An 11,876-nucleotide genomic window follows, 5' to 3' on the forward strand; every position below is an offset into this window, starting at 1 on the left:
TATGGGGAAATGTTTTGGCTGCAATACCGCGAGTGACCACTGGGAAAATCAACTGCAAAGCTGAGCGGCAGCAACCTATCAAGCTCTTATAATACATCTGTGACCAGAATCTGAACAATCAGGTGAATCAATTTGCATTGTGGGTAATGTAGGCACCCATTTTTGACAAGGTAGAAGATTGCAGGGAATAAAAATGATGATATATCTGGTTCTGCTGCATCAATTTCTGCATTTTTTAAAAACTGTCAAGAGTCTGACAATGTTATGTGAGTGCAATACTAAAATCAGTGAAGCACTGTACAATTCACAAGTTTTGCACTACTTCCCATGAATAAGAGCAAGACGCATGACCTTATAAAACATTTACAGCACTATAAGAAAAGCGCAGTTATTGACTGACTGAGTTTAGGTATATTTACCCTCTACTTCATCCCTGACAACATCCAAATAAAACACCGGTAATGTTCAACAAGTAATTCCAGTGAACATTAGCTTTTCCCTTTCCAATAGATTTTTTTTCCAAGGTAATAAACAATGCATTCTAGTAAGTGAGAAAAGACAGGGAAGGGAAGTGTGATAACATAGACGGCAGGCCATTGGGAGAAAAAAAAAAGAATATCATTATAAAAGGAGGTGTGGTCAAGGATATCCTGTCATTAGGGCCTGCAAAGCGTTGGTTGAGGAGAGCCGTGACTACTGGGATACCTCTGTGAGTTTTTATATAAAGGTTTGGGTGTAGTTAATTAAAAAATTAAAAAAATCAGTGAGTGCACTTGTCTTCATTTCTGAAAGTAGTTTCTTTCGCTTCCTGCGCACCGTGGCTGAGCTGCCCTTGCCCTTTACAGTCCAAACACCCAAACACACACACACGTATGTATACACACACACAGCAGTGCTTATTTAAAGGAGTCAACAGGGCGGGGTGCGCCAGACAAACCTCCCTGTGGTACACACACACACACACACACACACACACACACACACACATTAAAACACATGTATACAAACCTGCACACAGGTTCAGGCGCTCACACCCACAGTATAAAGACAAACACACACACACACACGCGCCGTGGTCAGTGGCAGCAGGGAGCGGACTTCCACTCAGACTCCTGGCTGTAGAGGAACGCTACAGGTAGCTGCAGAGTTAAAAACATACGCAGCTGAAGTGGACGGGATGGGACGGTAAATATTTCAGCCAGGTCAACAAATGCCAACACCTCCATTTACACCGCCACCCACACTCCTCCTCCCTTCCTTCCTCCTTTCCTAAAAAACCTGACTGATAATCATAAATGTATCCCCCTCAAAGTTCCCCCTTTTCATTTTGTTCCAAATTCCGCCTTTCATGTTTTCTTTTCCACCTTTGCTCTCATTCCTCTTTTCTCATTCTTTCTCGGCTACACGATCTGTGTGCCAGAGGGAAATATTCTCAACATAATACACTGTGAGCATCCCAGCCGGCCCTCTGGCAGCAGTAACGCGGCCCCATGAGAACACACACACACACACACACACACACACACACACACACACAAACACACACACACACACACACACACACACACACACACACACACACACACACACACACACACACACACACACACACACACACACACACACACACACACACACACACACACACACACACACACACACACACACCTTCACTCTGAGACACAGAGGAGGCAGGTGGATTAAGAGCATTAGAGTGAGTGTGTGGTGGCGTCTCATTTAGCCAAATACTCAGTGATCCATAAGACACACACACACACACACACTCACTCATTTATCCACAATATGATGAGTCTCTATGGATACCCACTAGCACTATTCACAATTCTCTCTCTCTTTTTTTGAGTCAGTCTTTTTATAGCGGCCGCTGGGTGTAAAGTTACGGCAGCTCCAGCTCCAAAATCATAAGCTCCGTGACTCTGTGCACACACAAATACACACACAAACACACACACACACACACATTCAACGAATGCAGCAACTCAACTCTGTCTTAACATCTCGCATTACTGCTCACATTACACAGTGGCGTGCCCGAACAGGCCCTCGTCTCTGTCCCGCGGAAGATTTTAAACTGGAGTAAGTGTCGTGAGAAAAAAACCCAAACTGAGCTGAATGAGAAGAAACGTCTTGAGAAAATGAAGTAAACTTCTCAGAGAGCACATTTGCGAAGTCATGCCTGCGGTGCGAAAACCTATCTGCTCAAATTTGCAATTCATGTCTCGAATGTGGTTATGTAAATTGGATTAAGTGCAGATGATAATAGATGATAGTTCAAAATTCAAATTTCTAGAGGAGCTTCTTTCTTATCGTGGCGCCTATGTTGGATTCATGTTGACGTTCACATACTCAAACGTGCTGCGAACAGGCAGAGCAAATATTTTGGGCTTGTTTAAATATATATAAAAAAGCTTAAAGAGTTCTTAAGGGCAACATGTGACTCGTTTCAAAAGCCCCTGACCCCCCTTTTCAAATAAGTATGGTAGATAAACAAACTGCACAGCCCCGCAGCGCACAAAACTCAATGCAAATAAGGCGTGTTAATGTTTTAAAGAGATTCTGTCCCTGCTGGCCCCCTCGAAATGAACTTGATACCATGTGGATTCCTCCGAGGGACGTTGGGCTGTTATAAGCTCAACAGATATTGTTGGCACAGTGAAGGACACCACAGAGTATCAGGATCACATCCTGTAGAGTTGGCAACAACTCTGAGAAAAGCTCTTCAACATGCTGTTTGTCCTTTTCTTTTCTCTGGCGTTTTTGATGAAGAGTAATCTCCACCAGGGCTGCAACAAACTATTATTTTCATTATGGGTTAATCTGTTAATAACAAGGTTAACGTTTTATAATGTGAACATCTACCAGCCAGACGGATAAATGTTCAAATCCACCAGCCTGTCAATAGTAAACTATTATTTTGTGTGTGAAATCTATCAGCTACTCTTATATTTAACCTGCATTTGGATAGGGGCTGGTGCTAATTTCACACCATGGTCAATCATTTTTGATCAGTTGTTTGGTCCATAAGATGTTAAAAAATGTCACGTATGCCCCCAAATTTTTCTTTTCCATTAACAATCATCAAAAATACTCTTGCACACTTCAGCAGAGGTCGCGTTAACCAAATATTTTCCATCATTAACTGAATTTTTTTAACAATTATGGAAAAATCTGAAGGCCATCCATCATTTAGACAGATTACACTCAGGGAGATCCACTGCAACCTTAAGTTATTCACACCCCTGTCCAGTTGGTGGCAAGTGCACGTATCAATTATTTATTATCTAGTCTTGTCTTGGGTCTCACGTGCATGACCTTATTGTTTAACCGTCACTACATACGATAGCAAGATCGTAGCTGAGTATCTGCAGTTTCCAATAATTGCGATGGCTGATAAACAAGGTGAAAAAAAGAGAGACTGATGCAGTAGAGGATGCAAGCGATAACAAGACCTGATGAATGTTGCAAGTGAGGCAGAAATTACACTCAGTGAGGCGTCACATGACGGCAAGTTCTGTGACATCATGCAGGAAGATGTGCCAACCTTCACTGAGGTAACTAAATCAGAGTATGTGGGCATCAACCCTGACCTTTATGTCATGTATATCTGATTATTTTTCTTAATTCAAGTTTAACATATACATATTAAATTCTCAGTGAACTTTACTCTTTCAGTGCACTGATGTCATTTTATAAAATTAAGTTTATTATTAAACTGTAGAATATCAGAGTGTTAGATAACAACACTTTGAGGGATCATTGCAAAAACTGCGTATTTATTTATATATTATGTATAAGGGTCAATGAGAGACCCAGCATAAAATCTTTGCTTTTAATCCATTTAGAGAGATTATTTTAGAGGATTATGGCAAAAATGTCTAATGCTACGTTCAGACCAAACGCGACGAAATCTCGCAACAAATGAGAATCTGTTGCGCCATCGCTCGAGTTTCGACGCGTGACCATAATTTAAAATTCGTGCGTGTCGCGAGCCCACCCATTTTCACTAGATAACAACAACATTGCTTCTTCCATCATCAACCGTGGCTGAGATCACTTACTCTTTTCTCTCATATGTGTCCCTGAGGCTCCTGAGGATCTTCCATTTCCTGCGACACACATCACCTGACAGAAACACGTAAATTAACTGTTGAATCTATGCCGGGAGATGCAGCTGTTTGTTTTTTTTCTTCTTCAAAACTTTATAATGGAAAGCCAGCTGGGCTATACATCATGACGTAAGTGACGTCGGGAGAATCTCAACGCTGATAGGCTATCGCGGCACGGCATCACGCGATGTTGCGGCAAAAGTTCAACTCGCGCGTTGGCATCGCGGCATCGCATCCATCACGTTATCGCGTCTAATCACGTGTTTGCATTGACTTAACATGTAATCTTGTCGCGCGGCATCGCGCTTGGTCTGAACGCACCTTTAGTGGAGTAACCATAAAAACTTTGTACCAAACAACACTCAATTCTCATAAACTCAAAACCATATCAATGACATGATCATAGATTATAACATTATATTTAATAAAGGTAATGGAATACAATTGTTCTAAATATTGCATTTAATCTGGGGAATCATGTTACTCAGTAATTATTTGTATAAATCCACTTAAATACACTGTAGGTGGATAAAATGTTTAATATTAATCATTCTTTTGTGGTTACACCATTTGACATTTTCAGGAGCATTCAGTCTTACTTTTGGTAAAAAATGGTGCAAATGTCATTTCAAATGACATAAAATCAACAAAAATACAAAATGTCCATTTGAACAATCCTGATGCTGCTTTTAAAACTATTTTTTAAGATATTTTGAATTGCTCATCTTGCCAACCCTTATTTGTCACTGACCCATAGGATTATCAGCTGATATTTCGATATCGGATCGATATTATTTACTCCCCAATATCGGTATCGTTCGTGCACACAACACAACCCGCAAATAACCATATCTTGACCTTCTCTTGTCAGTTCAAGTGAAGTGTGACACCCTCACATGTTGCTTTGCAGACAGTTTTGCAGCTACATAAAGATAGTATTGTACACATGATTCTGGCAGCAGGGATCCATAACACACAGACATGTTGAAGTCAGTTTGTTTGAGCTCTCTGGTTAGTAGGTCAGGGAAGAGGGGGGCAGGGCAAATAATGGTTAAACCAGAAGCATGTTGCTAAACAGTGACCTCAAAAATAGCCAAAGGCGCAGCTGACAGCAAGCAAAGGGCAGAGGGTGTCTCACGTGCAGGGAAGAAACATGGCCCTCTGGGAGAGAAAAAAGGGAGTGAGAGAACAGTTGGCAACTGCACTTTCGTTTGTCTTGAAAAAATTATTTTACACGATCAAACAGAGCCGTGTGTATTGACACAAACTTCCTAACACACAGCGTGGGTGTGTAGGGATTCACGAAGACAAACTCATGACTGTGCATTAAAACGAAACACTAAAGCTCATCAAACCAGAAAGTCTATGTGTGTAGTCACTGTTGATTCACTCTTTAAGTGTCTGGTTCCCAGCCTCAGTCCCAATTATGATTAATGGCTCTATCTGTGTGGGAGCTGTTAGAGCAGAAACACAGTGAGCCTGATGACAAAACACCACATTTAGTTAGATCAGTGCAGGACTTATCTACTTCACAGTTTTCATCTCTACATCTCTATGTTACCTCTCGTGAAGCAAAGTCGGTTTTCTCGTGTCTGCATGTGAGTCCTGAGCCGCTGACCTCCAGAGTTCAAAATAAAAAGAGAGAGAGAAACACAGCTCTGCAGAATGAGGAGCGAGGAGGCACACTGACCTCATTCCTCAGGGAGGGGGGAGGGGGGGACTCCAGCCACAGGACTCCTGCTGCCTGCTGTCTAGGATATTTGGGCCACAGAGAGCTTAACCTGAAGGCGCTGGCAAGACTGCAAAGTGCTCTCTGTAAAAGTGAGACATCACACATTGAGGAAAGTTTGTTTTGCAGAAAGTCAGAATAAAACAGTCGGGTGACATTATGCATTAAAGTAAACACTCAATTTAATGCTACTTTAAACTTCTACTTCACTATATTTTACAGTACAAGTTCAAGCATGGTACTTTTTACTACTTTTACTTAAACAGCTGTAGTTACTGGTTACTTTGAAAGTAGATTTGACATAGATAACATGAATCTAATATGAGGCTATCCAGCAGTATATGCAGTAGTAAAAGTTAGCTCCACCTCCACTACAATACTAAAGTAATTCTAACACATTAATGCATCTGTGATAATTATCCAATAATAAAAATATACATTTATATATATTTATAGTTTTTCACTTTTTACTTTTTTTTTGCTTTTACTTTTGATACTTAAAAGAGCAGGTTGCAGGTTGATTTACAGTTTGTGTGATGAAAATCCTGCTGTTAATGATTCCTGTGTGATTTTATTAGTTTAATGAGACAGAAAGGCAGAAATTACAGTGCTCTTAAGCTGCGTTCAGACCAAAAGCGTCTGACGCGAATTGAGCAGCAAGTCTACATAGACAATGAATGTAAATGGCGCGATCACACGCGATTTGATATCAGGCGGCGCGAATGAAGCGTCTGAAGCGAATGAATGAATCAAGCGTCTGAAGCGGCGCGAATAAAGTTGGAAAATTTGAACTTTTCAGGCGGCATCGTGCCGCGACATCCAATCAGCGGCGAGTTTCTCCCGACGTCACAAGCGCGAATGAAGCGATGATCCAAAAATGTATATTTATGATCAAGCAGCGCGATAGAAGCGATTCAAGCGATTTTTTCGCGTCAGACGCTTTTGGTCTGAACGCAGCTTTAGAGGAGGCCAATTTTCTTAGTATAATTTTTCATTATCATTTTGCTGCTTTTATGTTACTTTACTTTATGATATTATCATTGTGGGATTAGCACTTCTCATTAAAGATCTCCTTCAGACATGTTTTATGATGTGTATAAAATACTCTACTGGGAAAACTAATTTGTGTTTGATATGGTAAAACAAATTTTTAAAAAATAAATAAAAAAAGTTAAATTATCTCATTAAAACCCTTATATTGACTTCTTGTGTAAGATGTACACTGGATCACGATTGGCTCCAAATTAGTTGTGATGTCACAAATCTTGCTCATAGGCCCGCCCCTTCAAATTGCACAAAGACACTTTCCACTTTCAGATGAATGCGTGTCAAACTCTGCACAGACATCATTTTGCACGGTGAAGCTAACAAACATCCAACTGAAGGAACAAGAACTCTCAGTACTTTTTTCACCAATGTTCATGTACATATGCATTCAAAAGTGTATCTCATTTAAATCAATAAATGTGGCAGCTGTGCAGAAAACATGAAGAATCTGTTACACTCACACTAAAATGAGTGCTTGAAACAGGGTTGCATAATGGCAGACTGGCTCTGTGGCTCTTTCTGTGTGTGTGTGTGTGTGTGTGTGTGTGTGTGTGTGTGTGTGTGTGTGTGTGTGTGTGTGTGTGTGTGTGTGTGTGTGTGTGTGTGTGTGTGTGTTAGTGGTTGCGTGTTGCATACTCCGGCCAAGTGGAGCAGATTACTTTGCCCGCTCTGAAAAAGGATTGGCAACATAAGATGACTTCATCATCACACGGCAGCGCAGGATAAAAACCCTGCAGAGAAAGCTCCTTCAGAGGAGAGATGAAGGCCGAATAAAAGGTAGCAGAGGAGAACTGATGACAGGAAAACAGAGACAGATAAACAGACAGACAGACAGACGGGAAAATAGAGGAAGAGAGAGACGGGAAGAGAAACACATAGACAGACGACAGCGAGACTTGGCACTGTCGGCAAAACAACGCAGCAGTCAGACAGCAAGTGTGAGAACTGAGTCAACATGATAATTAATAATACTTATCTCTGCAACACAACACACTGACCACTTTACTGGAAACATTAAATAACACTGTGTGCATTCTATACTAAAAAGGGATACATTTATGTGTGTTAAATATGTGTAAAAAAACACACTTTCCTATGTTGTTCTGCGACAATTACTATAATATCATATGCCACAGCCTGTAGAGCATAATCTAGTTTAGGCTACACTGTTATTAGCTGGCTATTCATTGTGATGAATTGTGAGGGAAAAAATGATATTTTCTAGTTAATCACAGGCTTGCTCTCATGTAAAACAGAGAGCATCACCAGCATTAGCCACACAGTGGTTAGTTACTGTGTTATGTGTGCCGTCGTCTGATGTAACGAGTCAAGATGAAATGTTCCAATGTGTGTGTGTGTGTGTGTGTTGCAGCTATGTTAGGCACCGACTGTAAATAATACTGCCGCTGACATCTACCAAAGTCCTTCATTAGAAAAGGATTCCCTCTTTTTTTTTAACAGCTAAATTCACAACGAGGCATCATCACCGCCGGTGGGACGAAAATACTGAAAAGTAAACAACAGGAATGAGAGACAGAGGGGAAAAAAAAAAAAAAAGATACTCAGAGACAGCAGACCTCAGGAACCAAACCTCAGACTTACTGGAGAATAGTTTCAGAGTCTACAATACAAAAGACTGAACAAGCACACACACATATTATAATGTTAAGTGTTTGTTTGCCTTAAAGGTGCAGGGTGTAGAATTTAGTGGCATTTAAAGGGACAGACATGGCAGAAATAGAATATTCAAAAAGGATGTTTTAATTAGTGTATAAGTCCACAAAAATAAGAATTTTGGTGGTTTTGTTACCTTAGAATGAGCCCTTTTTTGATCCACCATGTTTTTACAGTAGCCCAGAACAAACAAACCAAACAGTGGCTCTAGAGAGGGACTTTAACATTTTTTTGAGAGTTTACCATAGAGAGGTTAACGTAGGTTCTCCTACACGATTGGAAGGGGAGGGGCAGGGGGTATTCAGTTGGTGCAACCAGGCGGGGAGTTCCGGTCCTCTGAAATGATGCCAACACGGAAGTAACTTAAAACTGCATTCTATCAAAAGGCCACCAGGGGGCGTCCGTTTCGGTGTCAAAAGGACTTCTGTCTCTATACAAGTCAATGAATTCACCAACTTCTCACTTGATTTCTAACCTCAGTAAACGTTTTCAAAATGTGTTTACGGTCTCAATCGCTAGTTTAAAGCCTTCTTCAATGCAGTATGATGTTCATTTGTGAAATTTTGGCCTCCCTGATTTTATATTTGATGATAAAGCAGGGTATGCATTAGGGCGTGGCTACGTCGTGATTGACAGGTTGATTGGTTAACAGGTTCAGGAGGGCGCCTAATGCCGCCCCTGATGCCCATATAAGTAGAATCCGTGTTTTTATTTTTCCCGGGATGCACCTGAAATTTTCAAGATGGCGCTGCTCAGATCCGATACTATTGGCTTCCGAGCAGCAGTCCACAAACCAATGGGTGACTTCATGGATGTTACGTCCATTTCTTATATACAGTCTATGGTTGCAACCTGTAACTTCATCACTACAGGGCAATAAATCATATACACTGCACCTTTAAAGTTATTCATCTCTGACTTCTTCTTTTGAGCCCTAACATGTAAGAAGTGTTACCTCTTACTACTCAAGTCAGCAACATGTGTTCATGTTAACTTTCCTCTTAAGCTGTTGGTTAGTTGTCACTGTTTCCTACACTTACTACTGGCTGCTAACAGGCGTAATTGTTAAGACGTGTAACTCAAGAATGAGTCACAGTAACTGTAATGTACTGCACTGATTTTCTTACTGATGTCCTACACCTAATGTATACTTATCAGTGAATGAATAATCAATCAGTTGCAAAGAAATGAAACTGATTTAAAAGTAATCTCTCTCTTACATTTCCTTTTTCACTGTAATATTAAAATAAAGGAGTTGTGTGCACATCAATGAGACCTTAGTGGTAGATATAAAAAAGAACTAGATAGAAAAAGTATCCACACACTGAACCAGCGCTGCTTTTATATGTTAGTAGTGTTTCAACCAGCTACAGGTCCTCCTCGGGCAAATCACTGTAACATTAATCAGGAGTAGTTCAGCGTAACTTGAATTTTGTTCCCATCGGCGCTGTGAAGCTGCTGATCGAGCCAATTTCAGCTCTTGAATTAGACAAAAGGCTCTGCTGGAGTATAATCAGCCAACATTACATAAGCAGAAGAAGTTCAGTTCAGCACGGATAGCACTGATGTAAAAGCAAAAACCCCTCCCCCTCCCCAAAACCCCTTTAGACAGCACACTAGCGGGTTGCGGTGGGCCCTCTGTCTTCAGTTCAAACCCCCATAAGCTTCTTTCCAGACATCACCAAGCCATGCTCTCTTCCTCCCATCTGATGGATCCCCTCGTCTGAACGGAGGAAACCAAGTCTCACTGCTGCATGCAATCTGACACAAGCTGTTATTAACATTTTGAAAAGCTGTATGTTTTTTCCATTAAGACATAAGAAACAGAGTCAGAGTTCCTGTCAGAGTGATGCTAACTGTTATTCTTGTTTTCCCCCCCAAGATGAACGCTAGCTTACTGAGGGGGCCCGTAAAAATAATAAAAAATAAAAAAAGACACCACGCCATAACAAGCAAACTGACTTCTCTAGGCTGGAGGATGCACATTCCTGGACTGGGAATGATTAAGAATGGAAATTACAAGGTGGAGTTTTTTGTTGTTGTTGCCCAAGGTGAACAGCTTTTGCACATCAAGTACACTCTTTGGTGAGTATCAGCCAATTATCAAACCAATATATTGCTGTTGTTCCCATGCTATACTCAGCGGTGGGAAAAATTAGAAAACAAGTACTAACAAGCAAAAGCCAGACGTTTGACTGATATATTAGTCAGCCGATATTATTGGCCGATATTGACCTATAACAGATATATCGGTATCAGTGAATATATTGTCCAATATGTGCAGATATTTTTTTAATTTTTTATTCATAGCTAATTATAATGATTAAATTTCCAGTGTAGTTTACTGTTTAAGAGCACTGATGTCATTTTATACAATTAAGTTTATTGTCTCCAAGTAAATCCAAGTGTTTGGTTATCAAGTGTTTGATAACCGCATTTGAGGGATCATTGCAAAAAAAAAGTGTGTTCATGTATATATTCTGTATATATAATGTTATCAGCCAATATATGGATATGCAAATTATTTTACTCCCTTATATCATTATCGGTCAGGCCCTAATGTATAGGGTAGGGTAGGGTAAGGTATCTTTATTGATACCCCTAAGGAGAAATTCAAAATTGACACAACAGTAGCCGCATAATGGTGAAAGTGATCAAAATAAATAAATAAATAAAATAAAATACTATATACAATAAACAATCTCTATGTAAAATAATCTGCAATTATATAAATATACAATATACATGAGCGTGCAGGAGGTCGAGTGGTTAGAGCGCATACCACGTACGCAACCGACCCTGGTTCGAATCCCAGCCAGAGGTCCTTTGCGGCATGTCACACACCCCTCTCTCTCCCATGTTTCCTGTCTGTCTACTGCTAAATAAAGGTGTCTATGCCAGACAAAATCTTAAAAAATTAATAAATATATATATATATATATATACACACACAATATACATACATTCCTGATACTATACACAAGTGTGTATATAGCATGTATTGTATAGTATCCTAGTAAAAAACTCATTCTGCAGAAATACAGCTCCGTGACATTACTTAGAATGGGAAAGCAAATGAAAACAGAAAGTCCTGCCACACTAATTTGTTTTTATTGTTTGGAATTTTCTCTATTTGTGAAATAATTCGACTTCTTTGGGCTTCAAACTGTTATTTAAATGAAACCATCTTAGACATTTAGAGGGGAAATCAAATGCAACAAGTAACTCCAAGTAAACACTTTTTCTTTCTGTTTTGTTTTTTGAAAGGGTGCCAAACAGGTTGGAAGTCAGTGATTTAG

This window comes from Scomber scombrus, chromosome 10, assembly GCF_963691925.1.
Source record: "Scomber scombrus chromosome 10, fScoSco1.1, whole genome shotgun sequence".
Lineage (NCBI taxonomy): Eukaryota > Metazoa > Chordata > Actinopteri > Scombriformes > Scombridae > Scomber > Scomber scombrus.